Here is a 26,083-nt window from a genome sequence, read left to right as displayed (position 1 = left end):
ACAATGGCATTATCCAAGGGCCAAGGCTATATCAGTCACTTCTGTTTTCATAAAGGAGACAGAGTGCCCAACATCCTTGTTCATCTATAGTTTCATGCTTATATGTGGAAAGAATCTGACTGGGCAGCTTATCTTTCTTACTTGACTTTTGTTCTGACTTGTGAACCCTGTTTTGGATTCTAGTTCTAGTGTTATTGACCTCTCATCTGCTGGCCCTGACATGAACTGTGGCTAGGTTTAATATTTGCTTTGTCTCTGTTCAGAATTATATTTTCTTTCCTCTTTGATCTCTGACAGCCCTTCAAAAAATTTTTTCAACTTTCCAAAGAAAATGCTTTTTGAAATCACTATTATCATGGGGTTGCTTCTATAATTATTTTGGCATTAAATTTCATTCTCTGTACAACAATAGCATTACCACATAATATAAAAGGACCCCTTGTTATTGTCGTCTGGGCAACCCAGAGTGTTGTGGAATCTTGTGACATTTCACAGTGTGTTGGCATTGTAAAGAAATTTTATTTGTGTGTTATTTTTTGAGCATAATTCATCAAGCTTGATAAAATAAAGCACAAATATGCAGAAGCACTGTGAATTTTCCTTCCTCAAATCAATTTTTCCTTTCTCTCAGTGAAGTTTGGAAAATAAATACTACTAAGACAACATTGGGAAAAATTTTTACCAATATTGATGTTGTCTGACTAGTGAGTGGGTAGTAGTAAATGACTCACCTTTTAGAAGTAAATGAATTCTTTCAGGTACCAAGCACTATGCTGGAGATGTTTGTTCACTCTTAACTGAGTTAAGCAATTTATGATCAGATTTCTCTAAACTTCAAAAGCAATTGCTGCTAGATAACAGTCTGATCAAGCTCGTTTTGTGTGATGTCAGATGGAATCCAAGTAAGCCTTAGGTCAATTAGATTCCACAGGACACATCTTTCCATAATGCCTTGGAATTGGCAAAATTTTTATCAGCAACTTTTAAGAGAGAAATCTTGTGAAATTTGAATACATTTTAATATTAAAAATTTTCTTTTATAACTACAGATTTCCCCAGGGACTGACTTTTTATTCCTAATTGATTAGTTACTGCCATATCACTGGGCAAAAATTCCCCAAAGTTCAGTTACCTCTTGGTCACATTTAGTTTGATAAGAATATTTAACTGAGGAGTGTACCAAATATTTGCTGTGTCTTCTCCTTGAAACTTAAATTATGTTTGAAAGCTTAGTCAGAGTAATTGTAGGATACTTTTTGCTTTGGATTTTTGTAGGTTAGGAAACATCGTATTTACAAGCCCTAAGACAAAAAACATAAAATACATTGAAGTCATTTTTTTAAATGTTTATTTATTTTTGAGAGAGAGAGAGACAGAGAGAGCGTGAGCAAGGGAGGGGCAGAGAGAGAGAGAGAGAGAGAGAGAGAGAAACAGAACTTGAAGCAAGCTCCAGGCTCTGAGCTGTCAGCACAGAGCCCAATGTGGGACTCGAACTCACGAACCATGAGATGGTGACCTGTGCTGAAGTTGGACGTTTAACCAACTGAACCACTGAGGCGCCCCTAAAGTCATTTTATCACTAAAAAGGTAAAACATCAGAATAACTATCAGACACCTCAAAACCCATTTATTTTAGTTAAAAGCGGTAAGGAGAATAACTTTCACAGTTTGGTTTTGACTTAAGGCAAATGACAATTAAGCTAGTTGTAAAAGTCTTGGACCTTGGCTGACAATTCTATTATTTTATTTTTAGCATTGACTGTTGTAGAAGATACTGCCAAAACTAGCTGATTTTAGCTTCTCTGAAAGACACTTGCTCAGAAACTTTGGAATTCCTTCTTTCTGCCCCATTAGCTTTCTTTTCTTTTGGGATTTCAGTTGTAAGTAATTAGATAGACTTTCTCAGTGTATCTCCTATGTCTCTTACCCTCTTTTCTGTATTTTCTTTACTTTTATCTCTCCGTGCTTCATTTTGATGATTCTATTCAAATTTTGCTGCTAGTTCAGTAATTCTGTCCTCGGTTGTATGTAATTTAATTTTAGACTCATCCATTGAGTTTCTAATATCTGGTTTTATTATATGGTTTCTACATTTTTGTCAAAATTTGTCATGTTGTTTTCTTTTTGGACATATGAAAAAGTCTATGCATAAAATTTTCATCATCTGGATTGCCTAAATCTATTGTTCCCTATTTCTCTTGGTTTTTAATTACATTGTCTGGTTACTTTTGACTGTGCTGAAAAATGTATAATGAAAACTATGAAATTAATTTGAAGCTTATGATAGTGCTATCCCAGGCCTTATTAATTGTATATTTTCTTTTGGCAAGAGCCTAGAAGCATTAGCCTTCCCAGATCAACTTGCTCTAATTATAGAAATTAATATGATATGAAGCTGTGCTTCAGTCCCTGCAAAGGTTGAACTATTTCTAGTTTATCCTTCTTCCTAAGACTCAGCCCTATGGGGTTATAACCCGAAATATGGAGTATTTCACCAGAGAAAGTTCATTTCTCTGGCCTATAAAGGCTTTCAGAATTTCTGTTCAGCATCTCAGCTTCTTTCCTAAAAGAGGCAAAAGTCTCCAGAAGAAAGTGGCCCTGAATGCAGGATTTGCTTCTCTGGATTCCTTTGTATTTATAGACAGTGTTGATGAACTAACTAATAAAACTAATAAAATCATGTTTTCCTAAGCTTTAGTCATACCATTTCCCTATCCCATATTCTCAAGAGCTCACTTTTCAGAAACTTATTGATGATACTTTAAAAATCCATTCTGGATCTGGGTCATTCTTTGGCCACATAATTACATTGATTTGACAGATGTGCAGGAATGCAAGGCTTCTTTCTTGATTTTATTGACATTTATCAGACTAAATATTTGAAGGAAAGTTTTTCCTAGGGATTTAGGAAGATTTAAAAAACCAGGGGCGCCTGGGTGGCTCAGTTAGTTAAGTGTCTGACTCTTGATTTTGGATTTGATCATTATCTCATGGTTGGTGGGTTTGAGCCCCTCATTGGGCTCTGTGCTGACAATGTGGAGCCTGCTTGGGATTCTCTCTCTCTCCATCTCTCTGCACCCCCCCCCCCCAACTTGTTCTCTCTGTCTCCTCTCTCTGTCTTTCTCTCTCTCTTTCTCAAAATAAGTAAATAAATTTTAAAAAATTTTGTGGGAGAAGAAAATTTAGTTTTATTGATTTTTACAATTGTTAGGTCTTGGTGGATAGACCCCTTAATTATAATATAATGCCCTTCTTCCTCTCTTGTTACCGTGTTTATTTTAAAGTCTAGACTGTCTGAGTATGGCTACTCCAGCTTTCTTTTGTCGACCATTAGCATGATAGATGGTTCTCCATCCCCTTATTTTCAATCTGAAGGTGTCTTTAAATCTAAAATGGGTCTCCTGTAAACAACATCTAGATGGATCTTGTTTTCCTATCCATTCTGTTACCCTATGTCTTTTGATTGGAGCATTTAGTCCATTGATATTTAGAGTGAGTACAGAAAGATATGAATTGATTGCCAGTATGTTGCCTGTAAAGTTGGAGTTTCTGGTGGTGTTCTCTGGTCCTTTCTAGTCTTGGTTGCTTTGGTCTTTTTTATCATCTTTTCTCCTCTGAGAGAGTCCCCCTTAAAATTTCTTGCAGGGCTGGTTTAGTGGTCACGAATTCCTTTAATTTTGTTTGTCTGGGAAACTTTTTATCTCTCCTTCTATTTTGAATGACAGCCTTGTTGGATAAAGAATCCTTGGCTGTGTATTTTTCTGATTGAGCACACTGAATATATCCCACCACTCCTTTCTGGCCTGCCAGGTTTCTATGGATAGGTCTGCTGCAAACCTGATCTGTCTTCCCTTGTAGGTTAAGGACTTTTTTCCCCCTTGCTGCTTTCATGATTCTTTCCTTGCCTGAGTATTTTGTGAATTTGACTTTGATATGCCTTGTTGATGGTCGGTTTTTGTTGAATCTAATGGGAGTCCTCTGTGCTTCCTGGATTTTGATGTCTGTGTCTTTCCTCAGGTTAGGAAAGTTTTCTGCTATGATTTGCTCACATAACCCTTCTACCCCCTTTTCTCTCTCTTCCTCTTCTGGACCCCTATGATTCTGATGTTGTTCCTTTTTAATGAGTCACTGATTTCTCTAATTCTTAAATCATGCTCTTTTGCCTTAGTCTCCCTCTTTTTTTCTGCTTCATTATTCTCTATAAGTTTGTCCTCTATATCGCCGATTCGCTGCTCTGCCTCATCCATCCTTGGCATTCATTCGAGATGGTAGCTCAGTTATAGCATTTTTTTATTTCATCCTGACTAGCTTTTACTTCTTTTATCTCTGCAGAAAGTGACTCTAATCTATTCTCAACTCCAGCTAGTATTCTTATTATCATGATTCTAAATTCTGGTTCAGACATCTTGCTTGTATCTGTGTTAAGTTGTGTTGATTCAATACTAGAATTTTTTAAATATACAGGTAATTCTGACCTAAGTCTGTTGGTTAGGCTGTGTTGAATTCGTGGGTGGGCAAAACTGGTAAATGGTGTGACTGCAACTACAGAGAATGGAACTAAGCATGCCTGCAACCTGTCGGTAGTGATGGATTTCTTTGAACAGGGTAGATTTCAGAAGATCAAAACAGAAAATGACTGGTTTCTCCCAAGCAAACTTTTTCTAGAATATCTGAAGGAGATAGATTGAGTGTTGCTGGATGTTTAATAGTTTAGGAGCGGTCTAGAAATGGAAAATTAAAAAAAACTATGATAATTTATGATGTCTAAATACTGGATCAGAACTTGATAGAGGCAAAAAAAGTATAGCTTGATATGTACTCTCTTCTTTTGTCTTATATTAAGGAAGTAAACTATAGTATGATGTGGGTGCAGCTAGGACTCCATAAACATACACACAATTTTGTAGCTTTTCAGCAGGTGGGAGGTATTTCTTCATTATATCTATCTATTTATCTATCTATCATCTATCATCTATGTATTTTCCCACAAGGCTATCAGATCTGGAGCCTGAATGAAGACATAGTTTTTCTTTATGACTTTCTTGGCAAGGTGATGTTAATGCTGTGAAGTATCTCCTTCCTAGCAAACCATGACCTCATTCTGACCTGGCACTCATTTATTTGAAACACCTTGATCATCACTTTTTAAGTCTTCTGGGGAAATAAAAGTAAAGATATAAAATTGGCTCCATGTTAAGTATAGGGTTTGTTTTTGTTTTTGTTTTTTTTATAAGGAGGATAAGTTTCTCTTTTGCTAACCTAATAGAGAAATTAGTTTACATGTATTTGCCAAGCTTAATTCTCTTTCTGCAACAGAGCTCACCTTTGGTGTCCCTGTGGATGGAATTTTAAACCTGGTGGTATGAGCATAGCAATTTATCTCCATGGCTGGATGGGGCTTAGGAAAAGGGGCATGCTGAAGGGATTTTGACAAATTTAAAACTGGCTTTTAGTGTGTATGTTGAAAGAATTCTAAGAGCAAGACGTTGTGCCTTCAAAAGAGTTAGGAAATAACTGTTAAAAGCTTTCTTCTAGTGTATTTTTCACAAAAACTTATAATTTTGAAAAATGACCAGAGTCAAGTGGCCTTTTGTAGTCTGAAGTATTAAAACAGCCCAGTCCTTCTGTTTAAGAGATCACCAGGCACATTAGTATGTTGAGGAATGACAAAATTGTCCAATGCCCAAAAGTCGTTAGGCCTGAAATGATATTTGTAGTAAAGCCCAAATTACCCCAAATTAAAATTTAGCTATAGGGGCTCCTAGGTGGCTCTGTCGGTTAAGCATCTGACTCTTGGTATCAGCTCAGGTCATGATGTCACGGTTTGTGAGATTGAAGCCCGCATCAGGCTCTATGCTGACAGCATGGAGCCTGCTTGGGATTCTCTCTGCCCCTCCCCCACTCATGTGCACACATGAGTGCACACCTGCTCTCTCTCAAAAAAAAAGCTTAAAAAAATAAAATTTAGCTATAAATTTCATGAAATCCATGGGCTGATCTCGTATTATCCCTTTCATGGCATTGCTGAAGCCGACATGCTATAAGAACGTGATAATGCAATATTAAAGATGAATTCTGATTCTGTTTATTTATTTGGTTACCTAGTCATTTTCTAAAAGAAGGTAATATAAGTGAACTTCATTTTATACAATTGGAAAAGCACTTGGTAATATACTTGGTAAAAAATTAAATACATTTTAAATGAAATTTGGACAATATTTATAAGACTCTGTTACTCTTTTGTAAATGAAATATTTCAGAAACATCACTCATGATTACTATATTTATAAGTTCAATTTTTTATATTTCTTAAACTTTCTTAAATTTGGACATATCTGCTTATTGGTGTGAGGGTAGATAGGAAGGAAATGTTAGTTAGAAGAAAGGTGAGGAGATGGCTAATAGGGGAAGAAGGTAAAAAATATTATTTTGAGGCAGAATTCTTCATTGCAGGCGTTTGGGGAAAAGGAAGAGCATAGCCCACAGTGTAGCTGATGAAGGTGAGCAATCTTTAAGATATGGCATAGAAAGAGAGCAGAGAACATTGTTAAGACAAAACCTTTTCTGTTGTGTACTAGGGAGAGTGAGATTGCTAACTACCTGGTGAGTCAGGTTTATCAGTCACTATTCTTGTAGGTATAAGCAAAGCAAGCCTACTTGTAACACAATTAACATCTCCCTTCTAGTGCCACAACAAGTCATTGCTGATGGCAACTTGGAGTAGCAGTGTTTATCTTTGAAGAGCTCAAAGCACTTCATAGACACTTTCTCTGTTTCTTTAGATCTCTTATCCTCCCAGATAAGCCTACATTGTGTCTTCACCACTTAGCCCACAATGGAGTTGTTGACTTCAATGTGAAGCTGCCCAGCCTTGCCTAATGCTGGATTTGGAACTAGCAAGAGATGCTTTTGGGTGTTCTGTTATTATCTTCCTAACCATTTTTTTCATAGCCTCTCTGAATTCACTCATGCCATGTGTCAAGGTCTATGCTAAACCACACGCTTGCAAAGGCTGAAGTCAGCTCTACTTGTAAGATGAGTTAGCATGTGATATATCTCCCCATCCTCATCTGCTCCCTTCCCACTGTCATTATCTCCCTGGAAGGCAGTGGGAATGTCTACTTCACCAGAAGAAACCTGAAAACCCAGAAAGTGTTTGCTGCATTTCCTAGTCATTCAGTAACTGAAACAAACAAACAAACAAACAAACAAGCCAGAGTTTCCTCTGTCCTCCTCATGTGTCCTAAATGTTGCATCACTTCGCTTCCTTACAGATGATCAACTTTCAGTAAAGAGCATAAAATATTTTTAAAGAGGCTGATAAAGCATTATATACTGAAATAAACAAGATTCAGGAGTCCAATAGTTGAGTTATAACCCGGCACTTGCTGGTTGGTTGGCCTTGTGCTGTAGTTGCCTAATCTATAAATTAGGACGATAAAGCCTAGCTCGTCGGGGGAAGGGGAGCACTGCAAGAGTCGTGAATAGCAGAAGTGCTGTGTAGACCACAAAGATTCACATAACTGTTGGTTATTTGGATGTTTGATTTTATGGATGCATGCTTTCATAAAAATCCAGAAAATTTAGGATTTTCTGGTAACATCAGATGGCTGGAAGGTTATCCCTTTTTATCATTTGACTGTGGAGCAGGGAACGGCAGAAAGAAAATAGAAAAAAAAAATTGCTTCACCCTACTATGTGTTTTAGGTGATTTCAATTGGCACAATCAAAAGTTTGCATTCTAGAAAAATACTAGTTTAGTAACAGCTCCTGTAGATCTTGCTGCATTTTATTCTTGCTTGGATCTGAGGAAGTTAAAAGCAGTGATAACATTAAAGATCGGATGAATTATTGTTATAATATTTGTGCCAAATTTCTGAAAGAGTTTTCTAAAAATGTATAAAGAATCATTCTTAAGGGCCTGTCTCAGTCAATTGTTCTTTATTTGCCATGCAGAACTTTGTAAATATTTAACTTTCTTCAGAGTTTGGAATGTGCAAATGTGATTTATTATTTCTAATGATTGGAAAGGGGCTTGGTATCTGCAAACAAAAGGTATGAATTGAAAGAGAATGCATAATACAATACATTTCTTTGTACATAGTGGCAGAACAACATGTAAAAAGAAAAAGTGAGGGATTCTCAGCACGACTTGTCCCTCAGCATTTCCAAGAGGTGGTGTTTAAAGTAATAATAGCTTTTACTCTTTGAGTACTTATTATGTGCAAGGCTGTATTTGAACTAAGTGCTTTATGTGTATGTCTGCTCTCTGCATCAGGACACTGACTAATAGAGAGTACAAGGTGAATTGTGTTGAGAATGTTATTTACCTCTCTTAGTATGTTACAATATCAATTATTTTAAATTTCTTTTAATGACAATTCCAAAGGTCCTTGAAAAAGAGAAAGAGAGAGACAGATAAATGCACAGACATAAAGGAGAGAGGGATAGGAGGGGGTGGAGAGTGAGAGCAAGAGTGAAGGAGGAGGAGGAAGAGGAAGAGAGAGAAGATGGAGAGAGATGGAGTAAGATTAGTTGTGAGTTTCAGGCCTCTGTGGGCAAACATGACTCATGACAGATAATGAAAACACAACTTCATTATTGTCTCCCTCAGCTTTATTTCAGACATTCAGTGAGAGTAATTATCTCTTGCTAGTGAATCAGAACTTGGGTAGCTTCCATAACCTCTCTGCTCTTACTTGGTTATTAACACATCCTACCATCTCTTTTAAGAAACAAACCCCATGTCAATAAATAAATCAGAGTTGCCAAGTGTAAGATGTTAATACAAAATGAGCTTGATTCAGTATCAGATATTTTCCCTTTTTCCAACTCAGGCCTTCTTCTAGTTGATAGACATGATGGAAGAGACATTGTTGGCTTCTGTCTTTCTGTGCTTTGTGTTTTCTTCTCCTTAACAATCTTCTCATACCAGTTTTTGAGCTTGTTCTTGACGCTCCTGAGGTTTGGGTAGAGAGGGAGGTTGAGGTTGGGAGTAACAGAAAAGAAAAGGTCATAAATTGGTTCTTCTGGGCTGAGTACTTTTCAAATGTGATTCTCTCTCTCATGGGCATTTTTGTGAGTTCTTCTGGGATTCTCATTCCTGGAGACCTCTCACATTGAGGTTTGTTGACTCTTTCAGATCTATCTCTATATTACATGGTCTCTTTGACTCCCTTTTACAGTCCCTAGAAATCAAGTGTCTTCTAGCTTCTAGCTTCTTGTTCCTGGGATTTTTTTGCTTCTGTAGGTGTCTCTGCCTTACTGGGCCCACTTTGATAACACGGTAGCTCTTTCTACCGAGGGACTTACATCTCATCCACCAGAAACATTTATACAACCCTTGTGCCAGCAAAAATTTAGGAGAATAGCTTGATTGCAACAGGGCTACCCTGCCACAGGTCATTCAGGCTAACTTAGGCTTCAGGCTTCAGTCTTCTATGCCCATCAATGGCAAGGGAAAACCTAGTTGTTCAACTAGGTGCCATGGAAGGTCCATGCGAGAGAAAAATGAGATAATAGTAGACCACTCTTCTGTTCTGAGTAAGTGGGAGAAACCTCAAAGTGTAGCTTTCTCTAAAGAAATATTCTTCTCAAATATTTTTCAATTTTCATGCTCTCTCTCCCTTTCTCCTTTTTATATTTTCAAGGTAAGTAGGTGGATCCATGACTTGGAAACTACTTTAACTTTTTGGCAGGTACAAATTCTGTATATGGTGATCTGTCTCACACTCAGTTTGGCATCAGATATAGATTATACTTATCTTTCAGTAAAAATCAAAGCAGGAGAAATCCCTCTTCAACTACCGTAGTCACAACCTTCTTTGCAGTTCAAAGAAGCATTATGAGGAAATAAGCAAATTAATTAATTCTAATGATTTTATTAATTATAATCATAGAGACTAATACAGTTTAGATACAAAGAAATGTTTGTTTGAAGAGGAAAGGAAAGAGGAAGGGCAGACAAGTCACCTTATATAATCCGATAAATGTACCCATATTCTAAAGCCCTGCTTTTTCCCCTTTAGCTTCTGCCAGCTTTGACCATGATCTTGCTCTTAGCCCCAACAGCCATGTTTATTCTCCTTGCATCTGCTATCTCTCCTTTGGGTAACTGATTATCTGACCTTGGTCATCTCTCTGAGTTCACATTTGCTACAAAACCTGGTTTTGGGGTAAGCTTATACTCCTTTGATGATGAATCTTGACCTACCTTATTTTTATTCATTTATCAAACAATTATTGAGAATCTACCATAAGTCAGGCATTAAGAGGCACTGAGAATAAAAAGCTTAAAAGGGTATGGTCTTCGTATGTTAACACAAATAACTGATGTACAGGACAGACATTAAGTGCTTTATAGAGGTTATCTTGCTTAATACTTACAGTCACCCTGTAAATAGATATAGTTATTATCATTTCTGTTTTATAGATGACAAAACAAAACACAAGAAGGTTAAATAAATTACTCAGGCTCCCATAGGAGTAAGATGGAGCTGGCAGTCTCCATGTTTGGTTGGTTCGTTGGCATCTTTTAACCAACATGCTATGCAGCTCCATCCATTTGGTTCTGCCTGATGTATTGAATGACTTCTGTCTGCTTCTAGGGTAGAGCTAGTGGGTCGGTGATGGGGCTTTAACTGGCTCTGGTGATGGCAATGAAGCTTCTCATGAAAATTATGGAGATGCAATATTGTGTGTTGATAAAGGGCATTGGTTGAAGTTATGACTTCAGTCTTTATTAGTTGTGTGTCCTCTTTATTCTTTATTATAATTGAGGCATAAGCCTTAATTTTCTATTCTGTAAAATAAGGATAATAATGATACCCACTCGGGGTTGTAGGGAGGTGAAACAGAATTTAACAAAGTATGCGACACTCAGGAGGCATTCAATAATTATGCTATTATTTTTTGAAATACATATGCATTTTTAAAAATTTTTTAATGTTTTATTTATTTTTGAGAGAGAGTGAGAGACTCAGTGTGAGCAGGGGAGAAGCAGAGAGAGAGGAAGACACAGAATCCTAAGCAGACTCCATCCAGGCTCTGAGCTGTCAGCACAGAGCTCATTGTGGGGCTCAAACCTATGAACCATGAGATCATGACCTGAGCTGAAGTCGGATGTTCAACCAACTGAGCCACCCAGGCTTCCTGAAATAAATATATATATTTTAAAGTATAATATATCAAAAATATTCAAGTTTGGTCTTTGTTCTGAAAAAGTCCAAGGCTTTGCTCATAGTAGGACATTTGAAATGAGAAACTTTTATTATTTCTATTTTAGAGAAGAAGGAAATGATATGAAGAACCACCAGAGACCTGTCTAAAAATTTGGTTTTTGTTTTAATTTTTTTTTTATTGAAAAAAAATTTTTAATGTTTATTTATTTTTGAGTGAGAGAGCGTGCACAGGAGGAACAGAGAGAGGGAGACAGAAAATTCAAAGCAGGCTCCATGATGTCAGCGCAAAGCCTGATGAGGCGCTCAAACCCACGAACTGTGAAATCATGACCTGACCCAAAGTTGGATGCTCAAATGACCGAGCCATCTGGGTGCCCCAAGAATTTGGTTTTTAGAAACAAGATTTCTTGCCTCTCTGTTCTTACTCTGTTTATGGTGTGCATAGGTCAATGAAAAGCAAGTTTTCAGCATTTGTGTTTCTTTTCCCAGGAAATTTTTTTTTACCTTGAATCCATAACACTAGAAGACCTGTGTAATTCACATAATTTCTACTTAATTTGTGACTTTAAAATGGCAAAACTGCTGCATAGTGAGGCCCCTCCCCACTGGGGAACCTCAGGCCCACTGATGAAGGATATTGGCTTCTACAAAGATGTGCAAGATATATATGAGGTGTGAGGGGGAGCTCACATGGGTAAACCTTCTTTAAGTTCCCAAAAGACAGTAAGGGAGTGAATGACACAACTCTATTTCAGCTCTGAATGAAAGCCTGTATTAGAGACAGTTCTCTCTTTTTTTTAATGTTTATTTCTGGGACAGAGAGAGACAGAGCATGAGTGGGGGAGGGGCAGAAAGAGAGGGAGACACAGAATCAGAAGCAGGTTCCAGGCTCTGAGCTGTCAGCACAGAGCCCGACATGGGGCTCAAACTCACAAACCATGAGATCATGACCTGAGTTGAAGTCGGTCGCTCAACCAACTGAGCCACCCAGGCGCCCCGAGACTGAGGTTCTATGTGGAGTTGGGTTTGACTATTGGCAACTCTGTCATAGTTTAGCATTTGATCTTTGGATAAAAATTGGCTAAGTAGAACATTATGTCATCAAAATGAATAGACTGCTTTGTGGACATTGGAGGACACATAAAATATGCAAAATAATTCTTACAAAAGGAAATAAAGCACATTATATCTGTTTGGGGTTACATGAACTCCAGAAAGAAATCCATACATTTGAATTTAAAATCATTTTCCTTAAATTAAAATCTTTTCTAGGGCACCGGTTTTAACATTAGAAAGAGAAATTATCCTCTAAAACATGAGACAAAACTAAATTTCTTAGATTCCCTACTGTTCTACTTTATTTTGAAAGGTCCAGAGGCAGTAAATTCTCAAACATGAAAATGTCCTTTAGCTGCATGGCATGGCCTCTGCTATGAGTTTCTCAGAGAGCCCATGAACTCTTAGGATATTCTTGCTAAAGCATAGTGGAGAATTGTCTCTTCAATCTTCTCTCTGTATTTGAAGAAGGAAAAATTCAGTGTAGGGAGAACTTTTCCATTTATCTATACATAAGGAGGTAGTGAGGGAAACAGACAGAAAGAAAGAGACAGACAGCCTCAGAGATGGAAATAAAAGGGAGTCATTCCGAGCAAGCAAGCCACTTAACAGCTTCTCTGTGGCCCAAATGTGAAACCACATGCAGACCTATTCTCAAGCAAATGAAGTAATTTTCCACATTTGCTTACAGAAAAGAGCTGGACTCATTCATCAGACTAACCTGCAGCTTCCAGAAAAGTCGAAACTGTCCATTTTGACTATTGTATTGATAACACCTAGCTTAAGGCTTGGCTTATGATAGATGGACAGTAATATTTGTTAAATGCAAAGTGTGAGTGATCAAATTTCTCCCTCTTTATGTTACTTTTGGTATAAGAAGCTATAGTATTTTGAATTTAAATGCAAGTGCGGTTCTCTTAGCTTAGGGCAGACCCTGCAATGTGTATGTTTTACAGTTTTTGAGCCTTACAGACTACTTTAGCAAGAACATTCCTTGGAAAAGATATCTAAGCAATAACAATCTTTATTGTAACCAATTATTTTGGAAAGCATTTTAACCCTTTTAAGTAGAGAATTCATTCTAGCGTGTGTGTGAAATGACATAGGCCTAACTAGATGTGAACATTCCTTGTGGGGAGGCTTGGCTGCTGGGGTTGATTAGGTAAGGCCACTTGAAGCAGGATCACAGAGGTTATTATATTAGTCTATTCAAGCTGCCATAAGAAAATATCACAGATGGGTGACTTAAACAGAAGAAGTGTTTTATCACAGTTTTGGAGGCTGGAAGTCCAAGATCAGGATGCTGGCTTGGTTGGGGTCCAGGAAGAGCTCTCTTTGTGGCTATCAAATGGTGCCTTTTTACAGTATCCTCACATAGCAGAGAAAGAGAGACAGCAAGAGCACTTTACTTACAAGGGCACTAATCTCATCACAAGGGACCCATCCTTATGGTCTCATATGAACCTAATTACCTCACAAAGGCTGCGTTTCCAAATAACATTACAACAGGGGTTAGGACTTTAACAAATGCATTTTGGCAGGACACAACTCAGTCCGTAGCATTCCTGTTGAGTTGATTGGATTTATTCTGAATTGTCTGCAGTTTCTTAAGCAGCTGAGCAACAGAGAATAAGATCATGGTCTATGTTTCAGGAAGATAATCCTGAGTAAGATGGACTGAAGAATAGTTATGATTAGCAATGTGGAAAGAGGAGAACTGTAGATGGAGGAGTTGACTGTAAGTGAGATGTCACAGATTTAAAATAAGGTGCTGGAGTGGAGAAAAGCAAAAAATCAAGGATTCATGAAAAATGAAGAACCAACAAGTTTGAGCAACCACTTAGGTATGGAGAATGAAGGAAAGGGAGGCATTAAAGTGCCTCTGAAATTTTGAGCCTGTACAATATGAAGAATAATGGTGCCGTTGATAGATCCAGGGAACTTTCCAGGGAGGAACCAAAGTTTGATGTGCAGAGGATGAAGAGTGGAAGGAATATCCCATTTTCCCAGCTAGGTGGCACCTGTGTGTGTATGCATCTATGTCTATATACCCATCTAAATAACAACGTGAGCTCGCAGCTGAAGTCTATTTTTAATATGAAGTGCTAGCTGGAAATAATTGAGTCATAAATTAATAAACTCAATATGACAAATATTTATTGAGCACTCTTTCTGAAAAAATGGGAGATCCAAAGACTAGTAGTCCTTGCCATCTGTCGGCTTACAATTTAGTGAGAAGTTCATGTATTTAAATAATATTAATTTAAAGTAGACTGAGATATTATGTAGAGAAAATATCTTCTGTTAAAGGTAAGTGTTCTAGAGGAAAGGTATTTAGTATTTAGAAATTTAGTATTTAGAAAAACTTCTACTTGGAGGGAGTAGAGCTTGATGTGATTTTTGAAAAATGGTTGGACTCAACAGAAATGAGATTATTCCAGAAAGAAGGTATCTCATGAGCAAAGATCCTGAGGTGAGAAAAAGCAAAAGGGCATGGTCGAGAAAGAAGAGCAGAACATTCTGATGTAAGTGTAAAAAAGGTGGAAGTACATGGCAGAGGAAAGCATCTTTCCTAAATATCATGTGTTCTCAAAGAGGCAGTGTTACTCCAAAGGGAGGAAAAAAATAGTTCTTACTTAAAAAAAAGTTTTTGGAAATGTTTATTGATTTATTTGAGCAGGGGGAGGGCAGAGAGAGAGGAGAGAGAGAGAATCCCAAGCAAGCTCCATGCTGTTAGCACAGAGCCTGACATGGGGCTTGATCCCATGAACCATGAGATCATGACCTGAGCTGAAATCAAGAGTTTGGACACTTAACTGACTGAGCCACCCAGTGCCCCTAAAAAATTTGTTTATTTTATTTTATTTTATTTTATTTTATTATTTTATTTTATTTTTTATTTTTGAGAGAGACACAGAGTACAAAGGGGGGAGGGGCAGAGAGGGAGGGAAACACAGATTCTGAAGCAGACTCCAGGCTCTGAGCTGTCCTCACAGAGCTTGACGTGGGGCTTGAACTCATGGACTGTGAGATCATGACCTGAGCTGAAGTCAAAGCTCAACTGACTGAGCCATGCAGGCACCCCAGTTCTTACTTTTTAAATGAAAAAAGCACAGATATACATACAATAAATAATCAGGCATACAGTATATCTGTGGTATTGAAATTGTGTGTGGGTGATTAGAAAAAGAAATATCTAAGAAGACTCCTTAAGTTGAGGAACACTGATATTGATGGATTTTGGCAAAGCAATGAATTTTATGAAGCCGCCCAGAAGAGAGTAACTTGTTTTACCTCACTTCTGGTTCTGGTGATTTGAGGTGAGTGTAGGTAATTTGGGGAAAAATACTCTACAAACTCAAATTGGTTAATGTAATTTTGGAAATTACATGTAAGGTAAATTATGCAAAAGTTGGTTTTCCCTGACTCATGGAGAGAATGACTTCCAAAATAATTTTACCCTTCTCTTGGATTCTGGTGACTTGGCATTATAAGGCACACGAATTGCAGGATGCTTTCAGAGCCCATTACAGTCATTAGATAATGAACATTCTTCAATCTCACCAATACCATTAAGAGTGACATCATCATTTTCTAAATCTAAAGACGTAGACCTGTCCTTTTTCACATTGCAGAACAGTTTGGTGATAGATCTAAGATTGAAAGTTATTATTTTTATTCTAGGAGGTGCTGTCAGTTTATTTTAATCATTTTATTAGCAAGTATTTATGAAAACACAATGTGTGTAATTATTGTAAGTTCCAGGCCCTGTGGGGGAAAAGACTTAGAAAATTAGAAGTTACATTTACAGGTGTAATAGAGAGTTGGAGAAACAATATAGAAACTCATGGGAATTTATGTTAGAATGAGTTCATGTAGTCATCTGGTAACCTAACTTTGGTAAATAAACAATAAATAAATAAATAAACAAACAAACAAACCAACCCTTTAGTTTTTTTTGTGATGTGTATCTTTTTTAGGATAGTAACACTGTGTTCAGTATCCAGTTTCACAAAACTAATCAGGAGTCACACAGAAATAAGCAGGAAGAATGATACAGACAATTTACATTAACCTTGGAAAACTAGAATCTGCTGTAACTCAGGAGGGGAAAAAACAAGAATAAAGATTACAGTAGGAATACGTGATAGATTATATTGCTGTTGATGAATATCTACTTCATCACCCTACTGAAGACTGACTTGGCCATGTGACTTGCTTTGGCCAATGAAGATGAATGGAAGTGACGTGTGTTACACTCAGGGAGAAGCTTTGAGAGCAGGTTCACACTTTGCCAAACTCCTTTTCTCTGCTGTGATGCCCACAATGTTCCAGGGATGACTATGTCAGGTGAGTCCTACAATGAGCTACAGTCAGTCCACTATGACATGAGCCATGAGTGAGAAATGGAACTCTGATTTTGTAAGCTAATGCAATTTTGTTTGTTACTACAGCACAGCCCTACCTAATCTCACTACTACTGAAAGCTAGGACGGCAAGGTATCAATGAGTAAATGCAATTCATGGGGTTGATTAATGAGAAGTATGGAAAATCCTTTCCTACAGAGAAAACCAGCTGGCTGGAACTCAGTAGGAGAGGCAATGATTATAGTTGAATGGTTCTTCAGTAGGTAAGGCAGTGTATTCACTGCTAGTTATGTTTTATGTGTATCTTTGGGCATATATCTATTTCAGTTAGCAGACAGAAGAATACAACTATTTTATGGGGAGGAAATAAGTAATGAAAAATGGTTGCTTCTTACTTTATTATTTTTCAACCATGCATTGCAATTCAAAATAATTTACCTCCCCTCAGAAAGTGGGAAGTTTCAAGGAAAAAAAAAAGCCTAACAGTTTGTTTGCCTGTGACCTTGAGTTAGGGTTTTCTATCATTCACTCATAGTATCTTCCAGTCCTATAACTTACTATTTGCATTTGAACATGCATCATATTGCTTCTCTGCCTTTCAGCTTTTATTATTTGAGTGTGACCACTATCACGACGGTAGCACTTCAATGTTACTGATTTATGAAAGGGAAAAACCCATCCACGTGAAATGATGGTGATTAATAGATAATATTTTTAAAGCACTTAATTTTGAAGAATTTCCCTTGTATTATCCCTTTTATATCCTCACAACGATTCTGTGCAGCAGGTGCTACTATTATTCTGATTTATCAGTATAAGAAACTGAGGCACAGAAAGGTTAGAGTTGTACAGTTGCACAGAGACTGGCAGGGGATGGATTTAAGGATGTAGAAAGTTAGAAATAGGATCCAGGAAGCTATTTTCTAGTCTCTTGCTAATGAGTGGTACAAATTTAAGCAATTCATATCTCTGGATCTGAGTTTTTCATGTTTCCAATAAAAAGAGTTGACTAGGGGAGTCTCCCAGCTGTAAAACTCTATAAATCTCTGCATCATTAAATAACTACATTTAGATCACTTCATGCATTATGGGAAAGAATTGTGGCATATTAGAAAGGCTATAAGGTTTGGTGTGACGCAAATGTGATGTCTGACAAGTCTCTTAGCCTTACTGAACCTGTTCCTTATGGGTAAATTGTCAGTATTACCCATTTCAGGAATTTGTTGTCATGTCTAATTGAGATAATATATTTTGGAGTTCTTTGCTAACAATATAAACAATATAAATAAAAGAAATGATCACCATGTGAAAGACACTATTCATCCATTCTTTTATTGAGCCACCCATCCATTCATCCATTAAATATTTATTAAGTGCCATTCACAAGGGTGGAGAGCAGGGTTACTTTCCTGTAAGGAGCTCATAGACTAAATTGGAGATAGGAGAAGGGCCATATTGTCAAAGGGCTTGGACACCATGTTAGGGAGGTGAGATTTTAACCTGTTGGTGGTGGGAATCCATGGAAGGATTTTTAAGGAGAGGAATGTGACTAAATTTGTACGGAAACTATTAGTCTAGCAAGGCTGTGGGGAGATGGAGTGGAGGGAACGAGACAAGAGAGAAAATTGGTGACAGTAGTACAGCCTCTCCTTGTTGCCATCTGAGACATCAAGCAGTATTTGGCCATAAGTAATTCTGAAACTGCAGCCATGAGAGACCCCTGTGTCTGCATGGATATCGAGGTGGCAAGAAAGGGACAAAAGGGACAAGAGTCTGTCAGCTATGTTGGCAAGGCTTATTCAGAGACTGCCGAAATTGTGTTGTTATTGGGGATTTGCCTCCACACACTCTACACTCCACTGTCCTGCACTAAGCTGGTACCCATGGAAGCACCAGAGGTACTAGGAATATAATAGGTGGGTATATAAACTTGATCTTACTTTGATCATTATATTGAGTCTGGTTTCCCTTAGAAGTCAATCCCCAGCAGAACTAATAAACATCAAACTTTGGGAAAATAGTCATTTTTGTCTAAAATGTGTTATTCCTTTGTTCTATTGTTTTCTGGTAGAAGTATCAGAAGGTGGGAAAGCCAGAGGCCTAGATAAACCAGTAATTCTTTAATTAATTCCTAATCCTCCCCTGTCATTGACCCTAATAAATAAAAGCAGAAATCCAGTGATATAACATACATAGATCTTTCCAAATGTATAGATATATTTGCATACATCTTTTCACATATAGGAATCAAAATACTTATTACCAAAATTTGTATTAGTAAATACAGAATATCATAGAATATAATAAAGTTGCCAACTCTGATACCAGGTGTCTGGTTTCAAATCCTGGCTCATCTTCTTGCGGGCTGTGTGACCCTGGATAAGTCATCTACAGTCTCTTGCCTCTATAAAATGGAGGAAATTGTGTTCCTACCAGTTAAAAGTGTTTTGAAGGGTTCCATGAATAGAAAGGGCTCAGAACAAGGTCTGGACCATTGGAAGAGCCTAAATAATGTTAATTCTTATTAACTGTATTAACTGTGGTTACTATTCATGCTGCTAAGGAGGCAAGTGTGCCTCCTCATGGGCCTTTCTAAACACAGAAGTGTCAAATTTAAATATAAGGCAAGCAAGAAGTTTGCCCTTAACTCAGCACAAGAGGCAAATAGAGTCAGAGAATGATGAGACAGAAACTTAGAACTGGGAGGGAAGTCCAGTTCTTTTTAGAGTCACCTTGTTAATTATAGCTTACGCATCTCAGACATTTCCAAACCCCTCTTCCCTAGCAGAACTGATTTTGGTGTTGTCTATTCCCTGTTCCCCATGGTCTCCCTGAGCCTGAGCCTCAGCCTGGACCCCTCTGACTTAACAGATGTACTAGCACAGACCTTCTGCTTTCCAAGTGTCAGAATTTCTGGGTGCTCACCATCAGCCAAACTCCTTGGCACAGTATGTATCTGAGTGGCTTATAAACAGGGCTGTGTCTGAGTTGGTGCTAATTCCTCCTGCACCAGAAATAGTTAATAATCTCCTTGCAGGTGCTTTCAAATTGACTCCTGGTAGAGCAGCAATAATCAGTACCATCACACCCTAACTTTACTCTAGATTGCTAGGTCTTTGAACTTAGGGGCTGGTTTTTATTAAAATGATGAATTACTGTATGGATGCAGTAGGGATTCCCTCTACTTAACTCACAAAAATATCAAAAAAGGAAGCAATGGAATAAACTGCCTGGTAAATATGATTTTTAAAAACTTGAAAAATTACCACAAAAAAGAAATGGAGGTATTAGCTAATGCTATGTTGGTTATCATTTTGCAATATATAAATGTATGAAACCAACATGTTGGACACCTTATATGAAACTTACACAATGCCATGTGTCAATTATGTCTCAATAAGACTGGAAGAAAAAAAACTTAAAAAAAACTTACAATGTCAAAAATCATAGGCAATATTAAAATGCAGTTGACAAATTTGGAAAATTTTATGAGTTAGGATGACTGTGTAATTAATTTCTTAAGGTGTCAATAAGGTGTAAAAGTCAATAAGGAAAATACTGAAAATGGAGCAAACATAAGACATTTGTGGCATTTTGCAGATGACATGATATTATACATTGAAAATCCGATAGACTCCACCAAAAGTCTGCTAGAACTGATACAAGACATTTGTGGCAGAAATAATTAAAATCAATAAACATGACAGATTTTCAACTTCACTAGTGATCATATAAACATAGATAATGGAAAGTTACTTTTTTTTTGCCTATGAAATTGGTAATGATTAAAATAGGTAATCATGATGAAGCTACCATAAAAGTTATCTCTTACATTGTCTAAACAGTACAATACTTCAGGAACAGAATCTGACCATATGTTAGCAAGGGCTAGCCAAAGACCTTAGAAGAATCCATACACTTGATTCAGTGATTTCAGTTCTAGAAATGTCCTCTATTGAATTAGGGGTCCATAAAAAGATTGTCGTACAAAGATGTTTACTACAATCTTGGTTATAATAGCAACTAAACTCAGTGACATCAACAACAACAACATAGCAAAACAAGCAAAAACAAAAGAACCTGTAAATGTGTATTTTTAATGAGTTAAAGGTGGAGAGTGATCCCACAAATTATGGTTCACTCCTATGGTAGTATTATTACCCACCATATTTTTAAAAAGCTTTTATTTAAATTCCAGTTGGTTAGTTCACAGTGTGATATTAACTTCAGGTGTACAATTTAGTGATTTAACACTTCCATACAACATCTGAGGCTCATCACAAGTGCCCTCCTTATCCCCATCACCTATTTATTAACCCATCCCCCCACACACCTCCCTTCTGGCAACCATCAGTTTGTTCTCTATAGTTAAGAGTGTTTCTTGGTTTGCCTTTCTCTCTCTTTTTTTTCCTTTGCTCTGTTGCTTTGTTTATTAAATTCCACATGTGAGTGAAATCATATGGTGTTTGTCTTTCTACCTGTGCAAAAATATGGAATGCTTCATGCGTTTGTGTGTCATTCTTGTGCAGAGGCCATGCTAATCTTCTCTGTATCATTCCAATTTTAGTATATGTGCTGCTGAAACGAGCACTACCCAACATATTTTTAATGCATCCATTATTAACCATGTTTAGAAATAATTTTTAATAACATGAAAATGCATGTCTCCATCATACTTCATTATATATATTATATATGATAGACATATCAAGCTGTTATTAACCATGTTTTGGAAGAACTTTTATTAACTTAGGGATATATACATACATATATCATAATATATGTAAATATGATAATACACAATTACATCATAATAAAATATTGCCTACATTTAAAAAAGTAAATCTACACAGATACACAAACACATACACTGTAGAAAAAAGACTGGAAGGAAATAAAACCTTAACTGCATGTAATTGCTGTTTGATAGAAATGATGGAGCTAAAAGACACTTAAAATAGCATGAACAATCCTGCTATAGAGATGTGATTTATGCAGCATTTTTGGATACTTCTCAAATTGAGCCTCACCACAATTCTGTGGGTAAGTACAGGCAGGTATTATTTCCCCTTTGCATAGAGAAAGGTGCTGAGGCTTAGGGAGGTGCTTGGTTTAATCAAGGTCAAAAGGCAGAGCTGAAATATGAACACGGGTCATTTGACACCGTATCTGAAGCTGCTTTCACAAAAATAAGTTGACTCTTTAAGATCATATGGCTAGAAAATCTATAGCTATAGGGACTCCAGGAAATGGTGAGAACTTGCAGTAACAATTCTTGAAAGTTTCACAGCTGTTGATAAATAGGAAAAGTCGAATGAGATTCTAAGTAAATACAGACGGAAGTTTCTGCAGGCTTAAAAAAAAATATTTATTACTCACAGTATCTTAGCATACTGGCTGAATAGAAGAGCCATGAGTCACCCCTGAGATTTTTGAGGGAAAGCAAATGGGTATTATCCCAGTCTATACAAGAGACAAACTCATAAATAAGAGAAGAATACACTTGACACTCCCACACACTGAGACTGTGGCCAAAAGGAAGGTAAATTTCACATTCCTGACTTCTGAATCATGAAGTGGTTTCATATTCTTATACCCCAAACAGGGTATGCTACTGAGGGGTCCTCAAGGCTTGTTCACAGGTGAGTCTGAGCAAATGCATTTCTTCCTGAGATGCATACCTCTCTACTTTAATTTAGTTCCCTTGGTATTCCATTTTGTGTTCCCAGTAAAAACAAAAGCACTCTTACTCAAGAATTTTGGAATTAGGAAAATGAGCATTGGAGTAACTTTATACTCATCTGGAAGACACAACATGTAACCTTTACCCCTCCTTCATTTGAAGAAAACAACTATACTGTGGTTGGTACAGGAAGTCCCTGTGGGGTATCTCCTGGGTGCCAATTATTTTTATCACTCATAACAGGTTTTATTTCATTTCCTCAATAAGTACTCATTTATATAATTTGCTCTTTCCTCTTAAAGTATTATCTATTTCATTCAAGCTCTAAAAGTTTACCCTCAGTTTTCTGTTTGGCTAGAGTGCTTTGCCTTCTGAATTTTCTAAGCATTTTTCTTGATCCATCAAATCGGTTTGCATAGATAGACCTAGTGTTCATTATTCCTAAAATGTAAAATACTATGCTAATTTATCTTATGCTTGATTCTACCTTTGTGCTATGGCATATTGAAAAGCATTCTGAACAAAGAAGACACTAGTAACTATTAATAGCTGATTGGGAAATATTATGACTCATACATATTTAGAATACAGTATAATGTCAGTATATTTTGGCAAACATACCTTAAATTACAAAAAAGGAATGCTTTTGTTAAGTTCTTTTTTTTTTTAAGTTCTGATGATTCTTATCAACTTAGAAATCATAACATAATGCCTTGGAAGTAGGTATGTTCATCTCTGGTCACACCTTTACTGGCCCTCTCAACCTCATGCTTTTCATTTAACCCCTCATATTTGGACTTTTAACAAATGAGAGCAAATTATTGGTGGGGTTAGATTACTGTACATAAAAATATGCTAGGTGATAAAAGGGTAACAAAAAATTATACTCAAGACTGTAGAGTAAGACCAATGTCTGTATGTGTCTGGAGAATGTAGGTGCATTAGTTTAGCATTTGAACAGTTCTGGGGCTTTAATAGGCTTATAATATACTTAGGAAAGGAAACTAAATATACTCATCTAAATTCAAATAGCAATATAAACGAAACAGTAATCAAGGCATGTCAAAATATGTTCTGGAGGGGAGCTAGGTTTAGGTTGGGAGAAATTGCTGTATTGTGGAGTCATCAAGAAAGTTTGTATGGGAAGTTGGTAAGGATGACTGCAATATAGTGTGTAATAATATCAGCTTTAGATCAAGACAGGCCTGGGTTTGAATTCTGGCTTTGTGATCTTGAGCAAGTTATTTTATCTCTGGGTTTTGGTTGTCATTTGTTACACTGGCTTAATGAAAGTAACTTTGTAGATGTGTTGGAAGAATTCAGTAAAATGAAATATGTAAAGCATTCAGCTTAGTTCCAGGTACATAGTAAATGGTAAACAATGGTAGCTGTTATTAATTAAATTGGAGCTTGAATGACAGGTTATATTTCAATGGTGGAAGCTGGGATTGAAGGAGGAGGAGAGACAGGACAGAAAAAGGCAAAAGATCTTGCTGGTGGGGCAAAGGTATGAATAAGGATGAAAAGGCCTAAATATACAGATACATTTAAGAAGAATATAAATGGATCACACTGAAGATTTTGGATGGGGGGGCAAGGATGTTACACCATTTGTATTGAGCAGAGGCAGTTTGCTTCACGTCACAAACCATTTGACCTTAGCAGGTGGCTTGGCATCTTCCCGTTGGATGCTGAGATGCTGTTTTTTGGCAAGGTAAACATCCTATATTTATTTGGTTACTTGCTTCACAGCACCATGGAGTGTCTTACACATTATGTAGTTCTTTTATGACACACCTGTGAGGTAGAAAAAGCTGTGGATAAAAATGGCTGGCATGAACTGAATGGCCCACAGCAGGTGATCGTGCTATGGGGATGGGCCTGGCTCCAAGTTTTCTTCTTCCCAGAGCCTCCCTATAAAAGCCCATTTGGCCAATCATGGCATTTCTCATTACACATCTGCTCTGGGAAAGAGAGAGAGCACTGAGCACTGTCAGGACTCAGGCAAGAGGCTTCCAAGTCTTCCGCAAATGACTCATGCAAATAGTTTTGCTTTACATATATGGAATATAGATCTGTAATTATGCAAACACTTGCACATAATTTCCACAGTAGCATGGTGTCAATAAGCAGGTGCTTTCTTGTGTTTACAAAAAGGCTCATCCCACTTCTAAAACATTTATTTTTGTAATATCTTTCATGTTCGACTTACACTTTTCTTTGGACAGATTATAGCTGTTTTTCCTTCTCCTCTGACAAATGACTAGGTGAGCAGACATGGTAAACATCTTATGAAGCCATGTAAACTTTGGAGAACATTTGTATTCACCAAAGTCACAAAGCTAAGGCAAAAATGACCTCACTGGATTTTCCTCGTTGTTTCGTGAGCAGTGAAAGGAGAACACTGGTGAAGGAAATGCTCTCATGCAGGATTATGGAGATGAAGGACAGACTTGCATGGCAAGGATGCTCAGGGATCATCTCAGTGATGTTTTATTTTTACATAAGAGAGCTTCAGCCAAGAATTTAAGTCCATGATTCTCAGCCTTGGCTGCTATTGGCATTATCTGTAGAGATTTGAAAACAACTTCTTTCTTGGGTCCGTTTCCAGGGTCTCTAAATGTAATGGGTTTCGTGTGTGGCTAGAACACCTAGAGTTTTAAAACAACTCCCTGCCCTGGTGATCTTCTGTGCAGCCCCCAAACTGAAAACCACTTTGTTCCAAGCCACTTGTACTAATGAACTAATATTTCATTAAGATTTCATTAGCCTTCAATAGGATATGTCAATATGAGCAGCCAACATCTGTCAGTGGGAGTCCAAACTGCTCAATCTGAAGCAATTTCCTCAAGCTTCCAAACTTCCTTCTGCAGGTATGGAAAGAGAGGAGAGAAGGGCATATAGAACAAAGAAATGAATCATGAACTGTATTTAAGAACTTTATGCCTGTATTTAAGAACTTTATGCCTGACTTTAAATTTCGGCCATGATTAATTAGCTTGTATCAGACTTCCCCTCCCACTAAAGTGTGTACCAGTATGGAGAAGAATATAAAACAATTACTTGCAGGAAATGGGCAGCAAGCAATGTCTGTGAACAAAAGGAAACACATGAGCTACATCCTGCATTCACCCTGATTTCTCCCTGAATGGAATTTCCAGACCACTGTTTGGGGGAATAGAGCCCAAGCAGAAAACAGTATTTTTGCTATCAGAGGAAACAGACTGGTGTTTGGAGTTACCATGGTGACTGCGATTTGAAGGGTAGGATATCAGACAGAAGAAGCTACAGAGGACCTTCAAAAATCTACACAAAAGTTCACACTGTGTCTTTGGCTGACTCATAAAGTGGAGCATGACAGAATGAGATTTCAAGAGATGGGACAGAGAAAAAATAAAGGGAGCCTGAAATATAATTGGGAATTTTAGAGGTTTCACAACTCTGTGGAGACATTAATGTTTGGGTCCAGCTAAGTGAACTCCCTAGGCTTGTTGTTGTCATTGAAATACCACATCCTAGAAGTTAGGGGAATGCTAGGAGTATGCTAGAAGTAAGGGCTGGACTCTAGGAAAAAGGGCAAAGTGAAATAGACCCACCCCTGACTCAGACTAAATGTGGCAGGATGAGGGTGACCCTCTAGTGATATGATTATCTGCCAGATAAAAAATTAATGTCCTTTAGAAGATAACATACTGCAAAGCACCTATGATATATCATTTATAATATCCAGCATTTAATAAAAAGTTTTAGGCCTGCAAATAAGTGGGTAAAGTGACAAATAATTACGAGATAAAAC

At 37.3% G+C, this 26,083-nt stretch overlaps 1 non-coding gene across 1 annotated transcript; it reads right to left on the bottom strand.

The window, feature by feature from the left end:
• Positions 1-21,088: 21,088 nt before the first annotated feature.
• LOC113599734 (U6 spliceosomal RNA) lies at positions 21,089-21,195 on the bottom strand. The gene has a single exon (XR_003420634.1). It is a non-coding gene; the product is annotated as a U6 spliceosomal RNA (small nuclear RNA).
• Between the last annotated feature and the right edge of the window lie 4,888 nt (positions 21,196-26,083).

Source organism: Acinonyx jubatus, chromosome C1, assembly GCF_027475565.1.
Source record: "Acinonyx jubatus isolate Ajub_Pintada_27869175 chromosome C1, VMU_Ajub_asm_v1.0, whole genome shotgun sequence".
Lineage (NCBI taxonomy): Eukaryota > Metazoa > Chordata > Mammalia > Carnivora > Felidae > Acinonyx > Acinonyx jubatus.
Note: the sequence above shows the minus strand (reverse complement) of the source record. Positions and strands in the feature narration are given on the sequence as shown.